General features: G+C 44.0%; 1 long non-coding RNA gene across 1 annotated transcript; it reads right to left on the bottom strand.

The window, feature by feature from the left end:
* Positions 1–22,859: 22,859 nt before the first annotated feature.
* Positions 22,860–24,221, bottom strand: LOC133967423 (uncharacterized). Its single transcript, XR_009924039.1, has 2 exons — positions 24,066–24,221; positions 22,860–23,804 (listed from the first exon to the last, which is right to left on the bottom strand). It is a non-coding gene; the product is annotated as an uncharacterized LOC133967423 (long non-coding RNA).
* Between the last annotated feature and the right edge of the window lie 204 nt (positions 24,222–24,425).

Genomic DNA, 24,425 nt, shown 5'->3' with positions numbered 1-24,425 from the left:
GAGTAAAGAGGAAGAGGAGGAAAATTTTTATTTGGTGTTAGGGAGAGAGATGATGATATATAAAGGGAAAAGATCAGAGACTATCATTGATAACACATGAAAAACTGGCATGAAGAGTGAAAATGTGGTATCTTTGTGTGTGTTTGTGGGTGTTTGCATGCATGCGTGTTGCTTTTGTCCCGTCAATTCACATTAAAGTTCACGTTCTCAGGCTGATGGTGATTTCCCTAAATGTGGTCTGGCAGGTCAATAAGGCACCAGCACTAACATTTATACCACACTGCCAGATATGTCCCAACCAGTCAACATATGACGTGATTAAGAGCAAATGAGAGAAAGACAGAGATGGTGGTAAAGAGGAAAGAGGGGGTGGAGGAAATGTGGAAGCGGGGGACAAGTGTGGACAGGAGAAAAGGTGGTGAAGGACTAAAGAGAGGAATTTGATGAGGGATAAGTGCAAAAAAGTTTTTAGGACAAGGAAGAGAGGTGGATATACACAGTAAAAATCTAGGGAGGATGGATGGATGGATGGATGGATGGATAGATAGATGGATGGATAGGCAGAAATTTCAGACAGGAAACCTTCGGTGCCTCCATGTAGCTTGGGAAAACGCAACCTGTGTGTGTGCGCGTGCGTGCCTGTGTGGAGCCCTTTGTCCTTTTGTTGATCCTTTACTGATAATGTCTGCCGGGAAAGGAAGCTACTCAATGCCAAGCAGGTCCATGGGAAAGGCTGGATGAGAACAAAAACTGAAGCCAAATAAACAAGCAAATGTTGTTTGGTCAGACCAGTGATCATTAGCATGGTGACACGGTAACTACTTCTGGGGCTAACTGTTGATCTATAGTGTAAGCTGGCAAAATTTTTATAGACTAGCATTATCAAGTCCCAATAGCTCACAAAGCTAGCTGACTTAATAACCACCAGTTGCATCATCTGACAGTAAAACATGTGCCTTTTGTGGAGTAGAATTTAGTCCGGTACAACAGACAGAAAATAAAAATATTTCCTGCTCCTGTTCCATTCTCCCTCAAAGGTGAGCACTGTCAGACGGTCAAACTGGTTGGTTAAGACATTAGAGGTAAAGCATGTCTACACAGTGTTTGGGCCATGGTTTCCAGTCAGTCTGCCTGAACAAATAGGCTCCATGGCTCTCCACACTGGCTGCGTTGTTACCTGCATTTCACTTGTGTTAAAGCTCTATTTTATTCTGTTGTACATTGAGTGTGTATGTGTTCTATCAAAATAAGGGTCAGCTACAATTTGTTTAATACTGTTCCTAACAAATAAAATAGACACAGTGTACTTAAGCTCTTGCTGTGTTGATAGTGTGTTACCAGTAGTGTGAGCGAACCCACTCGTGTTGACAAGTCCACTGAAACATCGTAACCTCATCCTATATGGTCCAAAAATATAAATACCAACCGGTCGCGGCAGTTGGCTGCCAGCACTGAGCCCGCTTAAACCATAGGTTTCGTCCGTTTAAAGTTATACTTTTTCTCTCCAGTCAGAGCAGAGAATCCATACTTGTTCAAATTTCCTTTGAAGCTTCCTCAATATTTCTCTTAATGTCCTGCAGGAATCAGAAGGTATTTATACAGCATGATGACTACGCAGAGCTGCTTCTCATAGATACTTAATTCAATTATTCATCTCTGTGTTTGTGGACTCACCTCTGTGTTTGTGGACTCTGATCTTCACGCCTCACAAGAGATAATCTTAGGGAAAGAACTTCCCCCTTTCCATTAAAAGCTCAAGAGAGGACTGATGAGCAGAATAGTGGGAAACAAAGAAAATACAAATGGATTTAACAAGAGGAGGAAGAAGTGGTTTACACAGTGCTGATCCCAGATGATCTCATGTCATCCAAAAACAGAAACAGGCTCAGTCCGAAGAGAGAAAAGAGGAATAAAGGGTTAATCCATCTGTTAAAGCCTACATATGTCCTGGGGTGAGAGAGTGAGAGAAGTGAAAAGCTTTTAATAGTTACAACAACACATTTCCTGGTGGTGGCTGCACTGAGGATCATATGAAACAAAAAACATGGATATGCAAATTATCAACGTTTAAAGGATCCTGGACCAACAGCAGTGTGACATCAGTCAATAAGCCCCTAAAGTAAGTCAATAGAAGTAAATCTTGTTCATGAAACAAAGTGATTCAAAAGTGCACATTAAGTTCTAGTTATTTATAGTATTTTCCGTAACTAAACAACCAACTGCAGAGTAGATGATCTGCTTGTACACCGACACACACATGTCTATTCTAAGTGAATGGCCAAGTGATATCCAGGTTTGTTAACATGAATGCAGATGGGTACAGGTAAAACACGTGTGTGGCCAGATGTTGTTTTAGTTTTTGAAAATGCTATTTAAAAAAATAATGTATTAGTATGGATGTAGGCTAGCCTGTCTCTTGTTAACTCTACATGAATATCTGATGGCTCAAGCTAAGCTATTCTCTTTGCCTTCACTGTTGTTCTCTCCTAATCTCTGTTAATTCTGTGGCCTTTGGGACAGACAGCCATTGACAGGCACTCTAATGGCACATTAGAAACAGACAAAGACACCCTGTGGACGAGGAGGCCAGGCAGAAGCACAGAAAAGGATGAGAGTGCTAAATGAATCCTCGACTAAAAACCAGCTGGAAATAATGTAGAGAGATACAAAGTGTTGAATTGAAAGGAGGAGGTAGAGAGGGTAATTAGGCAAGATGGTCGAGGAAGGGAGGGAAATAAAATGGAGTCCTTTATTCCAGTGTCCTTTTTATCGATTGGTTAAAGAGAGAAACTGAAACATTAAGCATCCAATGAAAGATGCAATCCAATAAGAGCTAATGAGATATAATTTGAATCCCAAAAGAACTGGGATATAGTAGTGCGTTGAGGTGGAGAGCTGGGGACAGGCCTGAATGAGTCCAAGGGAAGTCCCAGGGAGATAGCTGGTGAAAGGGGATGGACCCCCCATTGGTCAGTGCTATTTGTTTTACTCATTCAGTCTGTTAAGTCCCTTTTCCACTCCTTTGCTGGTTTCCTCTCTCAATCAGATCCATTCTGTTCCTCTGAGTGTTAATCCACCAAACGCAGGCTGAGAAACACTCTCATTAGGCCAGCGTGCATGTATGTGTGTACACGTGTGTGAGTGTGCATGTGGGTTTGTGTGACTTGTGACTCTAGGAGCAGGAGTGAAATTCACAAACTGAATTGAAGGCTCAAATTAAATTGTCTTTCTACTTCTGTGTCAATTAATTAAAAGTAGTCCAATTGTTGACTGAAATTTTTAATGTACTATTTAGTCAACAGAAACATTTTAGAGCTTGGCTTTACCCTGAGTATAGCCTCATGGCAGTGTCATGAATAATAAACTTCAAGTCAAGGTACAGATCAGAAGCCTCATGAAGAACAGATGGTTATAAGAGTCAGATTTTGTAACACTGAAATGCTATGAAAGTCAAATGTAGCATGAATACCAAAGACAATTACAACATTGTCTTACAGATGTAAAACCCTGTTTGCAAGACTAAATAAAGCTTTCCGATCCGTGACCAAGGAGATAGTTTGAGGCAATACAAAGATATTCTTAGTGCTCACCACAGCCCACAACTCTCGCTGGACCCACAAACAACATTCTTTTTAAATGCAAAATTTCTACCATTACAAACTAAAACACCAACACTATCCAGGCTATACTGCAGAATGAACTGAAGCAGGACAAATGGACCCAAGGGCGCGTCTACAATAGCCACCACATGTACCATCCACGGAATAAAATCCCTGACCTCTTACAACAATTCTAATGTTGAACATCGTTTGGACGACTTTCCTCACTTAAGCAAAGTGCTTTTGGGCTGATTAGCAAAGTGCTAACGGTCACGGCTATGCATTAATCACCTGCAGGAGCCATCAGTGGAGGGGAGAGAGCAGAATAGTGGAGAGGATTTTTTAGAAGTCTAATAACAACAATGTGCATTGAAGGGCTGTGTTGCTGTTTCCCTGGGAAAGCGTAACACTCCTTTCCTGCTATACAGCAGCCTGTCACAGTGTGGTATTGTGCATTTGTGTGTATGAAAGATGCAGAAAGAAATTTGGATGGACAACTATGTGTGTCATGTATAGTTCTTAGCTCATGTGCATTTATATTTGCATATGCTGAATGTCTTATAGTAGTTGAGTATCAACCAATAGTGCATGGGATTGAGTGTGTGTGTGTTTGCGTGTGCATGTGTGAGCACCCGCAAAATGTTTGAGAGGGCCACTCCAGTCTGCTGAGCTCATCAGATCAAATTTCAGTTATGGTCAGAAGTCATCATTCCTCACTTTGAAAACGCTCCTCTCTCTCACCCAGCAATCCACAACACACTTTGTCACAATTAAAAAAAAAAAAACTGAAGGAGAAAAACTCCTTGTTTAAAGCCTGAACACACACACACAGCTGAAAAGGAGAGAGAGCTTTTAACCAGAAGGAAACCCAAGTCCTATGCAGCTGCCCCCTCTAACCTGCCTAGAAGCAATGTTATGACACGTAAGGACAAAAAGGCTTTTCACTGTGTTTAAAAAAAATAAGACATAGAGAGTAGGTTTAGACCATAAGTGTTAAAACACTGACAGTGATGAAGAATGAAAATGCCAGACATCTGGGTTGGTCACAGACTTGTGAACATATTTGTCTCGTCCTTTAAAATTCAAAGGAATTTATTGTTCGACTTTTGAGTTATTTGAGCCGACAGGTAATTCAAATGCTTAGTTTCTATAAAGTTCTGGGGCTTGTGAGAGAAAAATCCATGTTCAAAGTTGCACAGGCTGAGCTGTCCAGATTTTCACACCTGCAAAACCCTGCATATATACTCTCTGCTTCCAAAAGTATGAAAGGCCCAGCAAACGTCAGCATAAAGTACATTTTAGCGATCAGAGGGTGCAAGTGAAGCTTTGCGTGGACATCTATGTACCCACAAGTTTGTTGTGCGTGACCTCTGCTTTCGTGCTGAAAAACAAAATTGTCCAGTTTTTTACTAGCTACCTGCTGTAATCTAATAAATTCCCCACTGGAAGGGTGTCAGGCCAAGTACGGCGGATACCACTCGTGTCACTTTTAGAACTTTTATTGCTTTCGCAAACACAACAAGCACGCTAGGTAGCCTAACTGCTACCGCTAGCTAGTGACATTTAGTACGTCCGTACGTCATAACTTAAGTACATCAGTACATCAGAACATTAGGTTGTAAACCGGCAAGGCGTACCAGTCCTGACCATCAACTAACTGAAACGCAACCTAAGGGCGTGGCCACCTACACACTGTGACTACCTACGCATGCGTACCCAGACTCTCTGGAGACCAGGAATGATAACAAACAAACCTATAACCTGGCATTGTTAAACATATATGAATTATAACATAAATATGCCTGCATTCCAAAAGTAAGGAGTAAATGCACACAATTGTTTCCTCAAATACCCCAGAAGCAAATCGTAACATTCATCACTTTTAATATATATATATATATGTGTAAAGCAATGGTTAAACCTGCTGGAAAGTTCTACACCTCCCACTTGGCCTACTGATTCTAGAATCCAAGTAGGCCACTATAACCGAAACAGTTAACCTTTCCCATGTGAAATTCACTCCACAACCATGCACATAACTTGCTTTTGCATTCTTGGACATGATTAACTATAGGTTCATAGAAGTTTTGATGTCCATAAACAACACACATTGTCCTTGATGACATCACAACCTCCTTTACCGAAACACACCACCAGCCTCCGGGAGGATGGTAGTGGGGGGGTCTTGATCCGTCACCGAAACACACCATGGTGGGGATCCTTTACTGTCCTTTACCAACCGAAACACACCATGGTGGGGAAGTATCTTCTTGCTCCTCCACTGGAAGCAGAACCACCAACCTCCTAACGTCCCTGTGGAGGATGGTGGAGGGATAGTTCTCCACACTTCGGTCTCTCTTGGGCTGTCCGCCAAAAACTGGACAGCTTTGACATGTTCTCACCCTCACATCTCGTACTACGCCCCTCACGTCAGGACACACCTCCACGACTCGACCCAGCCTGAACTGGCCCCTCAGTGCGTTCTGGTCAGCTAACCACACCAGGTCCCCCGCTGCAACATTCCTAGCAGGCGCGTGCCACTTCTGACGGATGTAGAGGCCCGGACCCGCCAGCTGACTCCACCGCTTCCAGAACTTGTCGACCTTGATCTGTATTGCTCTCAGACGCACGACAGGGTAAGTTGGATACTCAAACCCTCGGGAGTCCCCACTGGGTCCTGCGCGACCGAGCAGAAGAGAGTTGGGAGTGACGACTTCCACGGTCTCATCTTGTACTTGGGCTCTGGCACCGATTGGTCTCTCGTTTGACAGGTTAGCAGCGAGGTACAGGAGGGTCTGGAACTCTAGCGCCGTCAAGTTACCTTCTTCGCCAACACTGCTTAGCGCTCTCTTGAGAACACGGACAGCTGCCTCAGCTGCCCCATTTCGGTGCGGAGAGTCCGCTGGGTGAAACACCCACATCCAGTCGGTTCCCTCAACTGCCGCCTCAACTGGATCTGATCCTTGTTGATGCTACTTAGGAACTCATAAAGCCCCTGTAATACTGGCCTGGCGCCCACAAAATTGGTTCCTTGATCCGACCAGAGCTTTTTTGGGTGACCTCTGAGAGCTACGAAGCGCTGGTATGTTTTCAGAAATCCTTCTATCGACAGATCTTCCACAATGTCAGCATGTACTGCTCTCGAAGCCATACAACTGAACACCACGCCCCAGACTTTCATCTTTGTTCTTCGCCTTATGGTATCTTTAACAACATAGGGGCCGAAAAGGTCCAATGTCGTAAACTCGAAGGGTGCGGCTGGTTCAGTTCGTTCGAGGGGGAGCACACTCATCACCTGTTTGCACATCCTCGCTTTGGCCTTTCGACAGTGCATACAGGAGTCAATGACATTTCTGACAATCCTTGGTCCCTGCACCACCCATGCTTTAGACCTCGCACGGAGGAGTGTGCCAGCAACACCTTCGTGGTTAGCTTCATGGGCCTCTCGTGTGAGAAGGGTGCTGATCCACGCATTGTAGGGGATCAGGGGCACACCGGTCTCTTCCTGGGTAATGGCCTGGACTCTACCATAGCATTTCAGGAGCCCTGAAGCTTCATCCCTGCTGACAACAAGTCTGTTTAGCGTCGTCACAGGAAACGTGACTCCCGTCTGGGCGGCTAGGCATAGGTCTTGGAATGCAGCTTTGCGTTCCTTTACTGTCAGTACTGCCTCCCACTTTGCTGGCATAGAGGCCCTGCCTACACAGGCCAGCCACTTCTTCACGGCTCTACGGACATAACCGACTACTCCACAGAGCTTAGCTAAAGAACGGCACCTTGTTGGATCCACTTGGTCTATGAGCGTGGCTCCCCACAGCATCTCCGCCTCCTTGGTCTCAGTTGAGGTCAACTTCAGCCCATTCTCTAAGGACGCTGGAACCCCACTAACTCCATCTGTGACTATTGGATCTTCACCACCAGGACTGTCAGGATTTAACAACTTCTTGGCTTGAGCTCTGGTGAGGGTTGCCGAGAAGGCCTTTCTCTGGAGTTTACTCACCATCTCCCTAACGTCAGCTGCCACTTTTGAAGCGGACTTCATGGGCCAATCCTCGACTGGACTAGACAAGAACTTGGGACCTTTCTGCCACACAGAGTTCTCACCCAGTAGTTTGGGAGAGCACCCCCTCGTGACTAGATCAGCGATGTTGGCCTCGTCTGGTATCCACCACCAGTCAGTTACGGGCCCAGCCTTCTGAATCTCTCCGACTCGGTTCGCGAAGATTGTTTGGAATCCGTAGCTCTCTCTCTGGATGGCTCCCAGCACCGTCTGACTGTCAATGAAGTGGTACCACTTTTCCACGTCCAATCGCCCATGCTTCAATACGTATCCCTTTAGACGTGCAGCAAAGACAGCCCCGCAGACCTCAGCCTTGACCGCGTCACCTTTCTGGTCGAGGGGGGTTAACTTGGCCTTTGACTCTACCAGCCTAGTGACCACACCATCTGACGTCTTCCATCGCAAGTACAGTACAGCGCCATAGGACTCACAGCTCCCGTCAGAAAATGTAATTCCCCAAGGTTTACCCCTCCAGTCGGAGGTCGTGAGGCTTCTGTGGAACTTGATGCTACTCAGACGAGCATACTCCTTGAACAGTTCAATTGCCTTCCCTCTGAGCTCGTCAGACAGAGGTTCATCCCAGGTGTCTTTAGTAAGCTTGCCAGCTTCCTGGAAGGCTCTTCTCACAAGGATCACTCCTTTTTGTTTCACAGGTGTTGCTAGACCGATCGGGTCATACAGCCCGGCGATCTGACTCAGTAGAACACAACGAGTCAGTGGGTTTGGTGTCTTTACTTCCACTTCTTCTTAAGTGAGGTCAATCTCAGTTTTCATCTTCTTCTTCCTTCTGGAGAAGTTGATGGAGACCATCACAAAGAGTTTGTCGTCTCGCACGACGTAACCAACCCCCAGGGCTTTGTTATCTTCCTCCCCCAGCTGGTTGGGCAACACCAGAGTTACTGGCTTGGACTCTGTCCCGTCCCGCCTCCCACTTTGACCGGACCTGACCCAGGGCTTGAGATAGAAGCCTCCTGTTGTCAGTATCTTTTCCACTCCCCCTAGGATCTTGTCTAGACAGTGTGGGTCATTGTGGGACGTGAGGAGGTCATCAACGTAGGAGTCTTCCTCAATGACTCTTCTTTCCTCCTTCATATCAGAGAACTGTGGCAACTTTGCGGTCTCTCGCATGGCAACCTGCGCGATGCACCCCGCTGGTTTGTCTCCCATGTTCACCCTCACGACAGCATAATCCTCAATCTCATCTTTCGGTGAGTCTCTCCATAGGAACCGATGCACGTGGACCTCTTGTTTCTCCAACCACACCGAATTATACATCTTGGTGATGTCTCAGATGGCTGCATGTTCTCCTTCCCGGAACCTGAGGAGCACCGCTCTGATGGGATTTAAGACGTCTGGACCTTTGAGCAACATGCTATTCATGCTCACCCCTCTGAACTCCTGGCTACTATTCCAGACGAGGCGCACGTAGTCACTGAGTGGGGGTTTGGTGCGGTTAGGTTGCTCACCCACCACAAGGCGCCATTCCAGCTGTCCATCTCTTCCTTAGTAAGCTTAACAGCAGCTCCCCTCCCCACCATCTCGTGGACTTGCCCCATGTAAGCTTCTTTCCACAGGGGGTCTTTCATGAGCCGCTTCTCAGCCCTCAGGAAAGTTGCTTCCACAGCCTTTCGGTTGTTGGGAAGAGAGGCTGGGTTTTCCTTCCATGGGTACTTTGCATCCCAATGTGGCTGGTCGCTGTGGGTGTCACTCTCTCTGAAGTTTAGACCTGCCCTTATTATCTCCAGCTCTTTCTCGTCAGCAAGGGACATCTCCTTTCCTCCAGGTGGGCACTTTCCACAGCGACACCCTCCACAGGTAGGATCACAGGCAGCACCGATGCTATCCCATTTTAGCCACTCAATGACTTCTTTATTGCATGCTGCTGTCGTTCGAACCTCCACACTGCTTTCTCGTTCCAAATGGCTTCCTGGCCTTCCCATGGAGTGTTCTTCAACTTTGACGGCTACCGCCCTCATAGAGTGTGCGAAGTGCGTCTTCGAGTGCCATGTAGTCACCTCCACTTCTTCGAAGAGCTCCGGATGCGCACCACTCACCGTCTAGCCTAGGGGACCGACCCACAACACCAGGTCGCCGACCCTTTGCAGTCTTTGTGGAGCAAATCGGCCTTCTCGAGTACTGATCAATAGATCGATCTTCTCTGGGCGGGCCAGTTCTCCCGGCTTAGCTTCGAGGAAAAACTGCTCCAGCCTCTCCGATCTCACCACTCGATCCACTTTGGCTATGTCTTCCATCCCGTAGCAGATCATCTCGTGGAACTTCAGGGTTCCTCGTGAGGTCCACACTTTTATTGTTACAAGATACCTTTTTGTATCAACTTTCACCTTCATCGTGCCGACACCATACACGACAAGGGAAATTGGTTCACCGGTCAGTCCAGGTCTTTCCGCGGCTTGGTGCGTTATGTAATTGGTGTCAGAAGCAAGATTGACCAAGGCTCCAAGACTGTCTCCTCTCTTCGACGTGACAGGTACGAGCATCATAAGGACTGGATGTTCTTTCAAATCACTTTGTTCTATCAGATCCTTGCGAGAACAAACTCTCGACGATGCCTTGTTGGTACAGGCCCTGCGGACAGCTTCCAACTGGCGGGGAGTCAGTCCCAACTCTGCGAACACAGCCTCCTGCTCCTCTGTCGGACCACGAGGTCCCCTCTTTACGTACCAGGGTCGCTACGTGGCATGCTACTACTTTGTCCCATAATGAGATTGACGGGTGGAGCGGCACGAACGCTCAACAGATGTGGCGTGCTGGCAAGGGTTGGAGGATGGGCGAAACTGACACCAAGTCTATCCTCAGGCCATCGTGACTGTAGGGTGGGCTGTAATGCCTGTTTGGGAGTACTGTGTGTGGTAGCTGCTACATACCTGCTCTGAGGTCGGCTAGTGACAGTAGCTCCTTGAGCAGCGCTGGTAGTGATGCTTGCCCTGTCAGTGGACATGAATGAAGGAGAGCTCGCAATATATACAGTTCCCTGCCCATCAAAGGGCGGATTGACAACAGCAGGCTGGGTGTTAACAGGTGGAGTAGCAATAGCAAGGGTTACTGGTTGGGTGAAAGTGATGTTACCTGCAGCTGTAAGGCTGTCGCTCGCTGTTGTGACATGCCCACTGACCACGTCACCACTTCCTCCATCTTCATCCTCTTCCTCCTCCTCACCTCTGTTATCGTCGCCATCGTCATTTTGTTCTGTACTGTTCCTCTTCCTAACCTCATTGTCACGTTGACATGTCCACTCATCCATCAGTTGCACCTTGTCCTCTCTCAATGATAAAAAGAGCGTCCATTTATCCTTCCCATGCGGCCGGTAGTCTCTCCAAGTGTACACAGCCTTTCTGAGTCCATGGAGTTTCCTATCCAATCTCCCGCTTTCGACCCCCTGCCGCGTCCATGGCACTACTTTACCTTTCCCGAGCGCCTCAGCCTGATCAAAAGCAGACTCAAACTGTGCTACAAGAGCGTCTATGTCTGGCGCTGCATACTTGGACCACAGCATTTCCATGATCTTGCCCTCAGTTTCAAGGAACTTTTGCTCACTGGCGTCTCTCCGCGCCAGGGCGTCCCGCAACTCGCTGTCGCCACCTGTAGGGTCTATCTGGCTCTGTGCGTCGATATATTCATTACTGACATCGAGGAGTTTGTCATAATCATCCTTTAATCTCATTAACTCTTCTGACAACTCAAGTTCACGTAAACGGCCAGTACTGACTTCAAGGCGGTTCATTCGTGTTGTAAGTTTCGTTGCGCATTGGAGCGCCTCCGCTTTAAGCTCTCTAGATCTGGCTTGTCATCCGCCATTTTGTCTTCTTTAGGTGTACAGAATTACAAGAATCACCTTTTCCAAAAGGACTTCTTCAAAAGATTCGTTCAAAATGAATGACTCGTCCAAAAGATCCGTTCAAAGAATCGTTCTAAACAAACGGATTGTCCGCGAACGGCACACACAAAAGATCCGTTCAAAGAATCTCATCTCATCTCATCTCATTTTCATCCGCTTATCCGGGGTCGGGTCGCGGGGGGAGCAGCTCAAGCAGGGGGCCCCAGACTTCCCTTTCCCGGGCCACATTGACCAACTCTGACGGGGGGATCCCGAGGCGTTCCCAGGCCAGTGTTGAGATATAATCTCTCCACCTAGTCCTGGGTCTTCCCCGAGGTCTCCTCCCCACTGGACGTGCCTGAAACACCTCCCAAGGAAGGCGCCCAGTGGGCATCCTTACCAGATGCCCGAACCACCTCAACTGACTCCTTTCTAAGTAAAGGAGCAGCGGCTCTAATCCGAGTTCCTCACGGATGGCTGAGCTTCTCACCCTATCCCTAAGGGAGACGCCAGCCACCCTTCTGAGAAAACTCATCTCGGCCGCTTGTACCCGCGATCTCGTCCTTTCGGTCATCACCCAGCCCTCATGACCTTAGGTGAGGATAGGAACGAAGATCGACTGGTAGATCGAGAGCTTTGCCTTGCGGCTCAGCTCTCTTTTCGTTACAACGGTGCGGTAAAGCGAACGCAATACCGCCCCCGCTGCTCCGATTCTCCGGCCAATCTCACGCTCCATAGTACCCTCACTCGCGAACAAGACCCCAAGGTACTTGAACTCCTTCACTTGGGTTCAAAGAATCGTTCTAAACAAACGGATCGTCCGCGAACGGCACACACGTCTTTTGCCGGCTGCTCTGGCAGGTAGCGGCGTTGTTTACAAAGTCACTTTCTTAACTCTGCAGCTGTTATATTATCCACACAGTCTTACTCACGGTTGTGGAATTATTCAGCCCTTTAACGGTCCCGTTAACTCTTGGTTTCGGCTCCTCTGTTCTAGTGGCGTAATTCCGGCCACTTTCTTTCCAGACTCCGGGTCTCCGTTTCCGCGCTGGTTATCCTCCGCTCGGGGTCCGTGTACTTCCTGGCATGGCTTCGATAGCGGTTTACAACTGTCCAGTTTTTTACTAGCTACCTGCTGTAGTCTAATATATTCCCCACTGGAAGGGTGTCAGGCCAAGTACGGCGGATACCACTCGTGTCACTTTTAGAACTTTTATTGCTTTCGCAAACACAACAAGTACGCTAGGTAGCCTAACTGCTACCGCTAGCTAGTGACATTTAGTACGTCCGTACGTCAGTACTTAAGTACATCAGTACATCAGAACATTAGGTTGTAAACCGGCAAGGCGTACCAGTCCTGACCATCAACTAACTGAAACGCAACCTAAGGGCGTGGCCACCTACACACTGTGACTACCTACGCATGCGTACCCAGACTCTCTGGAGACCAGGAATGATACCAAACAAACCTATAACCTGGCATTGTTAAACATATATGAATTATAACATAAATATGCCTGCATTCCAAAAGTAAGGAGTAAATGCACACAATTGTTTCCTCAAATACCCCAGAAGCAAATCATAACATTCATCACTTTTAATATATATATATATATATATATATATATATATATGTGTAAAGCAATGGTTAAACCTGCTGGAAAGTTCTACAAAAATGCATGCTGAAACTGAAGAGAAGCTATGTGAAGTGGCCCTCACTACAGTTAGTCTTCAAATGAACAAAGACAAAGCCACTCCACTTCTTTTTGCATAGATGTCGCCTTTTTGATTAACTTTATTTATTCACTTGCTAACAAGCATTGGTCACTGAATTCTCTTTTTAAAAACTCTTCATGCAGTTTCCATTACCAGCATGCATCTTGGCCAAACAATTCATCTTACCTCCATAACTCACTCAAACACTTCATACATGTCTCAAAATAAGCTTGTTCGACCATTACACTGCAGTCGAGAGCAAACACTGTCACTCATAACACACTGACTTTAAATACCTCGACAACAGACAGCATCTTATAAATGATTAACTTATATCGTTTTGAGGATTTATTTCATAATAAAATAAGTTTTTGCTGCACTAAATAAAAGTAGGCTAAATGTAACAAGAATACTTTATTCTTTCTATATTCTTGATTTATAGTCAATCACTTCAAATGTTGGAACCACCACTCTTAGTCTTTCTCTCCCTGACACATTTCGAAAATCTAAAACTATTCTTATGGTATGTATACTTGTAGTTGGACTTGTAGTTGCTGGTATTATTCTCTGTTTGTAAGAATATAAATATTAAATATTAATATATATAGCCCAGATAAATACTGAGATCTTGACAAAATTATGGGTCTTTAAACGCAACGGCCAGAGTTTCCAGATGGGAAATGTTGAAGTAACATACAAGAAGCTTAAAATCATTGTATTTTGAGGGAAATTAAAGTACGAAAATAGAGGGTTGGGACACTAACTACAGATGTTTCGAAGTTGTGTCGATTCCGAAGCACAGTTGTTTTGAAACACTGTTCTGAAATGTGGTTAGACATGGTCATGTCACGTGACCATGGCTATGGGTATGATTCTTGAAGGTGAACAAGAAGTCGACCGATCTTGTATAGTTAGTATAGTATACTAAGTATAGTAGGTTTTATGTAATTAAGCAGATGCTGGAGAGATTCTAGCCAGTAGAGCAACCTAGCAAAATGTTCTTAACTGTAGGGGTAAGAAGAGATGTGTAAATACAGATGTAGGGATCCATATCCACGTTCATCATCACGACATGCAGGATTTCCTGAAAAGACGTCATGTGAGAAGAGATGCTTTAACACAGAAATTATCATTATTTACTATGCAGATTACAACTGACAATACTGTGTCACAAAATGATAAAATCATCATACACCATGGACATTTTGGCATTATTGATTGTACATCTCACAGAGGGCAAAATGATCTTACAAATCGATCAGTATCGTTCATCTGGCAACTCTGCCCACAGCAGATCGCCTGCTAGGTTTCTTTTTAGTGCACTTGAGGAATCTACTACCTTAATTAATCTGTTCAGTCAGGGAGGCCTCCTAGAGTTGCAATATTGAGACTGTCACCGATCCCTATTGTCGGAACAGACAAGTTCGATAAATATGTGAATTGCAAAGAAATTAGTATCATCCCCACTGTCAGGGTCAGTGAAGTGTACCATAGATTAATAAAATACATAAAAAAAATGCCTCCACTGCTGGTGTGTGTGCAGAGTGTGACGGCAGCATCCCTGATCTGCTGCGTCCTACGGCTGTTTGTTGATCACACAGGGAGCTGTTACGGGAGGTTTCTGGTATGACCAGTGTATTTCCTTTGGTAAAAGTACCGTTATCTACTCTACTAAATTCCAGAACTCTACAGAATGAAGCTGTGTATCTTCCGGACCTGTAATAACAATAACAACCTTGTTAAAAAAAATTAAGGATTCAGTCAACAACTACACTTGCATCACCAGTTTTACAAACACATATGCGGAAAAGTAGGGGAACTGAACTCTATAAAGGCTGCCAACATTGTTAAAATCATGTAAACAAGCTTTCGAGTTTGTCTGTGATCTAATTTTGAAATATTTATATTAGATGCTTAATTTTTGTCGGTGGTCACTATCAAACTATAAAGACTTTTGGTCTGTATTGATATATATATATATATATATATATATATAGAGAGAGAACTTTTCTAGTCTTAATGACCAGTCAATGCACTTTACAGATTTTTTTTGTTTTATTTGACATTAACCTATGTACACACACAATCATACAGTGCATCCTTGGACAGCACTTTTTCTTTCTACGAGGGGCAATTTGGGGTTCAGTATCTAGTGCAAGGACACTTCGGCATGAAGAGTAGGAATGGGCACTCGATTAAATTGTCTTAATCGATCTTCCGGAGAATTAAGGATAAATTTTCAACTAGGGCTACGTTGTAGCACTGGCGGGCCCGAGCACCCGCACGTTGAAGCCTGTTGCGGTCGGTGGAGAGAGCGATCGATGACTAAGCGCATGTCTCCGTGTTGCATCCATTTTGCGCTCTGAGATAGTAGGTTTGCCAGTAGGTGGCGCCATCACTATTATTACACACAGACATATAGATCTGTTCAAGTAGCCGCTCTGATATAGCGTGAGCAATTTTGTGTCAATTGGACAATTTTACCACAACGTAATTTTCACACTGATTAGTAGGTGGCGCTATGACCCTGAACTAATATTTATATGTGGAGCTGTTCAGATCAGTATTGTGATTATATGTCAGTAGTTTGGAGCCGGTTGGATAATGCAGAGTGGATTAACAAAGTACTTCCTGTTTCCTGGCGAATCAGTAGGTGGCGCTATTACACTGAGGAAATATTGACACACAGAGCTGTTCAGGCTTGTACTATTATCATGTGACAGAAGTGTGGTAGTAATAGGACAATGCAGAGTGGAACATTGTTTCGTCTGGCGAAGGATGATCCTTCGCCAAACATCAATGTTTACATGGTTTGAGGAAATGTCACAATTCTGACCTGGATCCAATGACTTGACTGAGGTAATTTGAGCTGTATATTGTAAAGCAGCCAGGAGCAGTTCATCAAAATATAAAACATGTCACTTCCTGTAGCCACCAGGGGGCGCTGTGATTTCAAGTCATGATTTCTGTGTAGATGTCATCAGGCCAGGACTCTTGTCTTACATGTCTAGTTTGGACTCGATTGGACCATGTACGTTCGAGATACAGATGCTCGTGTTTTGATGGCGTTTAATCAAACTTTGACGCCACGCCACGGTCACACGGTGTGACGAAAAAAAATTCCCTTGATCATTTTTTTTCTCAATGTTGTTGTGATGACACTCATCTGAATTTGAAGTTGATCAGATGAAAGCTCTACGACAAGTACATAAAACAAAAAGTGGAATATGGCTAAAATGGACACTAAATTCAAAATGGCGGACTTCCTGTTGCTTTTTTCATAATGCTCCTTGAGACTTTTTTTCATGACTGGTCACGATACACCTATGTCCCGATTTTGGTGAAGATCGAAGAAGGGGAAACCTAGGGGCTGGTTCCAGGGGGCGCTGTTGAGTCATTTTGCCACGCCCAAGTCAAATTTCTCCAGAATACTAAAATATCCGCAGACCTTGAATTTCCTGCAAAGTTTCACAACTTTTTGAGCATGTCTAGACCCTGAAAAAGCCCCCCAAAGGGAAATAATAATAACTAGGGCTACGTTGTAGCACTAACGGGCCCGAGCACAGGCAATTTCAAGTCTGTTGCGGTCGGGGAAGAGAGAACGTTCGATGACCAAGCGCTCGTCTCAGCGTTGCATGCATTTGCGCACTGCTGCAAGATAAACGCTTCACTTCCTGTAGCCAGCAGGTGGCGCTATGATTTTAAGTCATGGTGTCTTTGTTGATGTCATCAGGTCGCGCTTCTTGTCTTACATGTGTAGTTTGAACTCGATTGGACCAAATATGTCCAAGATACAGAAGCTTGTGTTTTGATGGCGTTTAGTCACATTTTGACGCCTCGCCACGGTCACACGGTGTGGCGAAAAATTGATCTTTCAATAAATTTTGATCTCCATCTTGTTGTGATGACACTCGTCTAAATTTTCAGTTGATCTGATGAAAGCTCTCCAAGAAGTACTTGAAAATAAAAAAACATGGAATATGGTCCAAATCGAAAATGGCGGGGTTCCTGTTGCGTTTTTCATATTGCTCCGAGCGCGTTTTTTGTGCATCTGGTGATGATACACAACTGTCTTCAATTTCGTGCGGATCAGTGAATGCTAAATGAGGTGTTTCTCCGTAAATGAGGGAAAGCACCGTTGGTGGCGCTGTTGAGCCATTTTGCCACACCCATTTCCAAATACCCCAGAATACGTAAATTTTCACGAGGACCATAATCTGCCCGATAGATGTTGAATGCATTCTGTAGTGAGAACACATTCAAGCACATGTCCTACACCTCCATGAGAGGGGGGAGGGGTGAGAAGGGGGAGGGATGAGAGGGGTGAAAGGGGGTGGGGTAAGATGGGGCGGGGTGAGAGGGGGCGGGGCCTTCAAAACAGGTTGATCTGAGGAGGTCTGTTTTAGACAGAGTAAAAGGTGCTGTTTTAAATTATCCTTGGGGTATTTTTACCAAAATATTTTACAGACATTTCATTAAGACCCCAAGGAACCATATCAACTGTGGTGAAATGGAAATAATATGTCCCCTTTAAGCGTTTTCGTGTGTCATGGTGAGCTGATTTGACGCCCCGCCACAGTCAGACGGTGTGTCGAAAAGTTGTTTCTTTGATAACTTTAGATCTCCATCTTGTTGTGATGCCACCCGTCTAAATTTTAAATTGATGTGATGAAAGCTCTCCGACAAATAAATCAAAGCGCACGATGTACAAAAACAAGACATTTCCTGATGCCACCAGGGGGCGCTTTCCTTTTAAGTCATGATTTCTAGGTAGATGTCTTCCGATCGCGACTCTTGTCTTATATGTGTAGTTTGGAGTCGATTGGACAAAATATGTCTAAGTTACAGAAGCTCGCTTATATTGGCGTTTAGTCGAACTTTGAGACCTCACCACGGTCACACGGTATGATGAAAAGTTTAAATATTGATAACTTTAGATCTTCATCTTGTTTTGTAGAGTCTCATCTATTTTTTAAGTTGATCTGATGAAAGCTCTCCGAGTAGTACATAAAAACATAACACGTCTCAAAAACAAGACATTTCCTGTTGCCACCAGGGGGCGCTGTGATTGTAAGTCACAATTTCTGCAGTGATGTCTTCTGGTCGCGACTCTTGTCGTATGTGTCTAGTTTGGACTCAATTGGACAAACTATGTCTGAAATATGGAAGCTTGTGTTTTGATGGCGTTTCATCAAACTTTAACGCCACACCACGGTCAGACGGTTTTGCTAAAACGTAATCGTTCAATAACTTTAGATCTCCAATTTGTTGTGATGACGATCGTCTAAATTTGAAGTTGATCTGATGAAAGCTGTACGACAAGTACATCAAAGAAAAAATATGGAATATGACCAAAATGGCCACTAAAGTCAAACTGGCGGGCTTCCTGTTGCGTTATTCATAATGCACTGATGGACTTTTTTGTGCATCTAGTCATGATACACAATAGTCTATGTTTTTTTTGAGGATCGGTGAATGCTAAATGAGGGGCTTTTCCGTAGGTGGCGCTCTTTAGCCATTTTGCCACGCCCTTTTCAAAATACTCCAGAATACGTAAATTTACGCCGCCTTCGAATTTGCTGCAAACTCCTACAACTTTTTGAGCACATTAAAGCCCTCAAAAAGCCAATGAGTTTAAACAGAGAAAAATAATAATAACTAGGGTACGTTGTAGCACTAACGGGCCCGAGCACAGGCAATTTCAAGTCTGTTGCGGTCGGGGAAGAGAGAACGTTCGATGACCAAGCGCTCGTCTCAGCGTTGCATGCATTTGCGCACTGCTGCAAGATAAACGCTTCACTTCCTGTAGCCAGCAGGTGGCGCTATGATTTTAAGTCATGGTGTCTTTGTTGATGTCATCAGGTCGCGCTTCTTGTCTTACATGTGTAGTCTGAACTCGATTGGACCAAATATGTCCAAGATACAGAAGCTTGTGTTTTGATGGCGTTTAGTCACATTTTGATGCCTCGCCACGGTCACACGGTGTGGCGAAAAATTGATCTTTCAATAACTTTAGATCTCCATCTTGTTGTGATGACACTCGTCTAAATTTTCAGTTGATCTGATGAAAGCTCTCCAAGAAGTACTTGAAAATAAGAAACATGGAATATGGTCCAAATCGAAAATGGCGGGGTTCCTGTTGCGTTTTTCAAATTGCTCCGAGCGCGTTTTTTGTGCATCTGGTGATGATACACAACTGTCTTCAATTTCGTGAGGATCAGTGAATTCTAAATGAGGTGTTTCTCCATAAATGAGGGGAAGCTCCGTTGGTGGCGCTGTTGAGCCATTTTGCCACGCCCATTCTTTAAAACCATCTGAATATCTTCAAGGGAGGGGGGCTGATGATACACACATGTAGTTTGAGGGAGATGGACCCATGAACACGGAAGTTAAAGCGTTTTCGTGTGTCATGGCGAGCTGATGTGACGCCCCGCCACAGTCAGACGGTGTGTCGAAAAGTTGTTTCTTTGATAACTTTAGATCTCCATCTTGTTGTGATGCCACCCGTCTAAATTTTAAATTGATGTGATGAAAGCTCTCCGACAAATAAATCAAAGCGCACGATGTACAAAAACAAGACATTTCCTGATGCCACCAGGGGGCGCTTTCCTTTTAAGTCATGATTTCTAGGTAGATGTCTTCCGGTCGCGACTCTGGTCGTATGTGTCTAGTTTGGACTCAATTGGACAAAATATGTCTGAAATATGGAAGCTTGTGTTTTGATGGCGTTTCATCAAACTTTAACGCCACACCACGGTCAGATGGTTCTGCTAAAACGTAATCCTTCAATAACTTTAGATCTCCAATTTGTTGTGATGACGATCGTCTAAATTTGAAGTTGATCTGATGAAAGCTGTACGACAAGTACATCAAAGAAAAAATATGGAATATGACCAAAATGGCCACTAAAGTCAAACTGGCGGGCTTCCTGTTGCGTTATTCATAATGCACTGATGGACTTTTTTGTGCATCTAGTCATGATACACAATAGTCTATGTTTTTTTGGAGGATCGGTGAATGCTAAATGAGGGGCTTTTCCGTAGCTGGCGCTCTTGAGCCATTTTGCCACGCCCTTTTCAAAATACTCCAGAATACGTATTTATACGCCGCCTTCGAATTTGCTGCAAACTCCTACAACTTTTTGAGCACATTAAAGCCCTCAAAAAGCCAATGAGTTTAAACAGAGAAAAATAATAATAACTAGTATTAGTAAAGAGTTCAAACAAATAGCAGTACAACACATCACACGTGCACCAGCATGCAGTCTCACTGTCGCTATGGAATTGTTCTTAGAGTGTGTGCCGCGCACTGTACTCCGCACTCAGTCCACAGTGTCTCTTTTGCTTATCATCACAGTCAGTCAGAAGTGTCCGTTTCACTTACGTAGCAGTTGAGAGATGCTTTGTTAGAGCTAGCAGGAGCTAGCTAATAGCCAGTGCTGATGTTGACAAAGGCAGCGGCAGAGTTCACACAGGAAGAAACCCGAGGGGAGAGGGGAAAAGAGCGTGGAGACACTCTAACCTGCTGAGCGAACAACGTCCACAGTAACTCTGACGCCGAACTCTCATCCAGATTCGCCAACAGTTCTCCGGTTCCCCGTGACCCACAGCTCCGCAGCTTGTCACGCTGTAACTTTTTTCAAAGTCTTATGATGCGTTCACTTGCAGCTGTGTTCAATTGAGTTTCGTTTTTCATGTCGAGATGATGACCTCAGCTGCCAAGCAGTTAATCATCATGATGAAAAGTCACAGCAATCTTATGCCTACACTATCAATATCTTGAGACCCATTTCACACAGTTTGAAATGGTTTCGCAAAGTGGCTGAATAAAAATAACTCCAGGTGTGAGTTGACCAAAACAATGCGGTCTAATGATGCGTTCCTGGTAACTCCGTTAAAATGAATGCTGTGTTTTAATGTTATTCATCAAACTTTAAGGGCACGCCACGGTCAGACGGTGTGGCGAAAAGTTGTTTTTTTGATAACTTTACATCTTCATGTTGTCTTGAGGAGACTCATGTAATTTTTAAGTTGACCTGATGAAGGCCCTACGACAAGTAAATCAAAGTGTAAGAAGTATAAAAAAAAAACATTTTCTGTTGCCACCAGGGGACGCTGTGATTTTAAGTCACGATTTCTGTACCGATGTCTTCAGGTCGCGAGTCTTGTCTTATGTGTATAGTTTGGACTCGATTGGACAAAATATGTCCAAGATACAGGAGCCCGTGTTTTGATGGCGTTTAATCAAACTTTGAGGCCACACCACGGTCAGACGGTTTTGCTAAAACTTAATCCTTCAATAACTTTAGATCTCCATTTTGTTGTGATGACGATCGTCTAAATTGTAAGTTGATTTGATGAAAGCTGTAGGAGGAGTACTTAAAAGAAAAAATATCGAATATGACCAAAATGGCCACTAAAGTCAAACTGGCGGGCTTCCTGTTGCGTTATTCATAATGCACTGATGGACTTTTTTGTGTATCTAGTCATGATACACAATAGTCTTTGTTTTTTTTGAGGATCGGTGAATGCTAAATGAGGGGCTTTTCCGTAGGTGGCGCTATTGAGCGGTTTTGCCACACCCGTTCCCAAATACTTCAGAAAACGTAAACTTGCGCACATTTGTTATTTACTGTACACTTTAGAAACTTTTTGAGCACGTTAAAGCCCTCAAAAAGCCAATTCACTGAGCGAAGAAAAATAATAATAATAACTAGGGCTACGTTGTAGCACTAACGGGCCCGAGCACAGGCAATTTCAAGTCTGTTGCGGTCGAGGAAAAGAGAACGTTCGATGACCAAGCGCTCGTCTCCACATTGCCTGCGTTTGCCCTGTGCGGCAAGGAAGATCGCTCCACTTCTTCTGGCCAGCCGCTGGTGCTGAACTAGAGGTAAGTAACCTTGAAACTATCCAACATAACCTATTGCTTTATCTATCATCATATGCTTACATGCCTCAAGTTTTTTGTAATATGTAATTGTTATAAAAGTTACCGTTTATTTATCACGTCTAATGAACAGATTGAAGCAAGATAACTCGACAGTCTTGTTTTGGTTGTGACATTATTTTTTTTAATGAGTTACTATCAATACGCTACACGTGTACGTTTCATGTGATAGTAACTGTTTCACCAATATTCTGATACAGGATGGTATATCCGCCATTACTATTTTCACATCGTTTATTTAGTCTGTCATGGAGTTGTAGAGTGAATTAGACAGTAGTGATAACATTATAATGTCCACACATCAGTGTTGTAAACACTTCTCCAATTAATTATATAATTATGTTTTCACACTGAGGGAAGTGGAGAGACTTGATGTGGACTGTTATCAACAGCTCTGTGGGAGATCATCACCTTGAATATTACAGATGAGGTAGAAAGACATTTTATCTATGTGTACAATGTTGTATTTCTTTGTCACGTTTTATCAAAAGCGATTTAAAGTATGTGCATTTAACCATTAGGATACAAACCCAGACCCTAGTACATCGGTTCTAGCTGAAATAAGTAGTGCTTCATAAACAACACAAAACATTCATAACAGTACGCTTCTGCTCCTCATTAATGCAGCTCCTGATGTCCCCAGCAGCAACATGGTGGAGATCTGCAGCTTCATGCTGGTCAACTGGAAGACAACTGATTAAGATTAAAAGATTAAGATTAAAATCCATTTATTCATCCCAAACACATGCACAGACATGCAAAGGCACACTCATGCAGGTAGGGAAATTTAATCGCTGCTTTTTACCCATCTGGTGCAGGACACACAGAGCAGTGAGCGACCATGTACGGCGCTCGGGGGAGCAGATGTTGGGGGAGTGAGGTGCCTTGCTCATGGGCACTAGAGAGGGTAGGGAGACTCTTGGATTTTTGGACAGATCAATCCAGGTTCGACTTTTGTTGTCTCTCCATGGAGTCGAACCAAAGACGAACCAGAGACCTTCTCTGCCCATAGTCCAAGTTTCTGCCACTCGACCACCGCCTCTCCTCATGCATCATCAAACTAGTAATCTACACATCACTCCATGCGTTGCTCCCTTAACTACAGATGGCCTGCGAATGTCATGGAGTTTTACAGTGAATTAGACAGTTTAGGTATGATTTTAATCTCCACACATCAGTGTTGTAAACAGTTCTCAAATTAATTATAGAATTATGTTTTCACACTGAGAGAAGTGGAAAGACTTGATTTGGACTGTTATCAATAGGTCTGTGGGAGATTATCACCTTGAATAGTACTGATGAGGTAGAAAGACATTTTATGTATTTGTACAATGTTGTATTTCTTTCAGCACTTTTATCAGAAGGGACTTAAAATATGTACATTTCACCATGAGGATATAAACCAAGACCACAGTACAACAGTTCTATCTGAAATCTGTTGTGCTTTATACACAACACAAAACATTCTTTAACAGTGCGTTTTTTCTCTTCATAGATGAAGAACTGCAGCACCTGATGTCCTCAGCAGCAACATGGTGGAGATCTGATTTGATACACTTTAGATAAGAACCCAGTGTTTTATATTTCTGCTTTGCCATAAGAGACAGAACATGGTCATCACAGCTGTGTCCTTCAGGCTCGTCTGTCCCTAATAAAATGATAGGAAACATGAAAGTGATCGTCATTATTGTAGAGGAAGAGTTACATATGAACAAAGTGTGTAATCTTATTTTCTGTGGATATTCAACTGTGTATTTGAATATGCTTTTGGATTAAAACGTGCACTACCATGACAATGAATGTTTTTAATGGAGCTATTTCACATTAAAAGTATTGCATTATAATTTAATACATTATGTATTATGTGCAATACTTTGATTGTTTTTAAGTAATGAAATCAGGTCTGTACCTGGAGTCAGTGTTCAGTCTGGTTGGATTCAAGTTGTGTGTCAAGTTGGACCTTCTAGAGGAACATGAAACCAATACACAGATATGTAAAGTCATACATGGGCCAGGTTAAGTAATTAACAGACTTTTAAATGGTAAAAATAAAATATTAGTTCAAAGTTAATCAGAGCATAATCATTTCAGATTAGGAAATAGGTAGTGCATATAAGCCCACAACTCTGTATGACACTGTCTGTTCTAGTAAAGTTACAAGGCTATGACTTACTCATATTTAACAAAAGAATTCAGTGAAGTCTGTCTGAGATTAACGATTTAAATACTGAAGGTGGGAGACACGGTTATTTTTCACTGTAACACGTGA

This window comes from Platichthys flesus, chromosome 13 (genome assembly GCF_949316205.1).
Source record: "Platichthys flesus chromosome 13, fPlaFle2.1, whole genome shotgun sequence".
Lineage (NCBI taxonomy): Eukaryota > Metazoa > Chordata > Actinopteri > Pleuronectiformes > Pleuronectidae > Platichthys > Platichthys flesus.
Note: the sequence above shows the minus strand (reverse complement) of the source record. Positions and strands in the feature narration are given on the sequence as shown.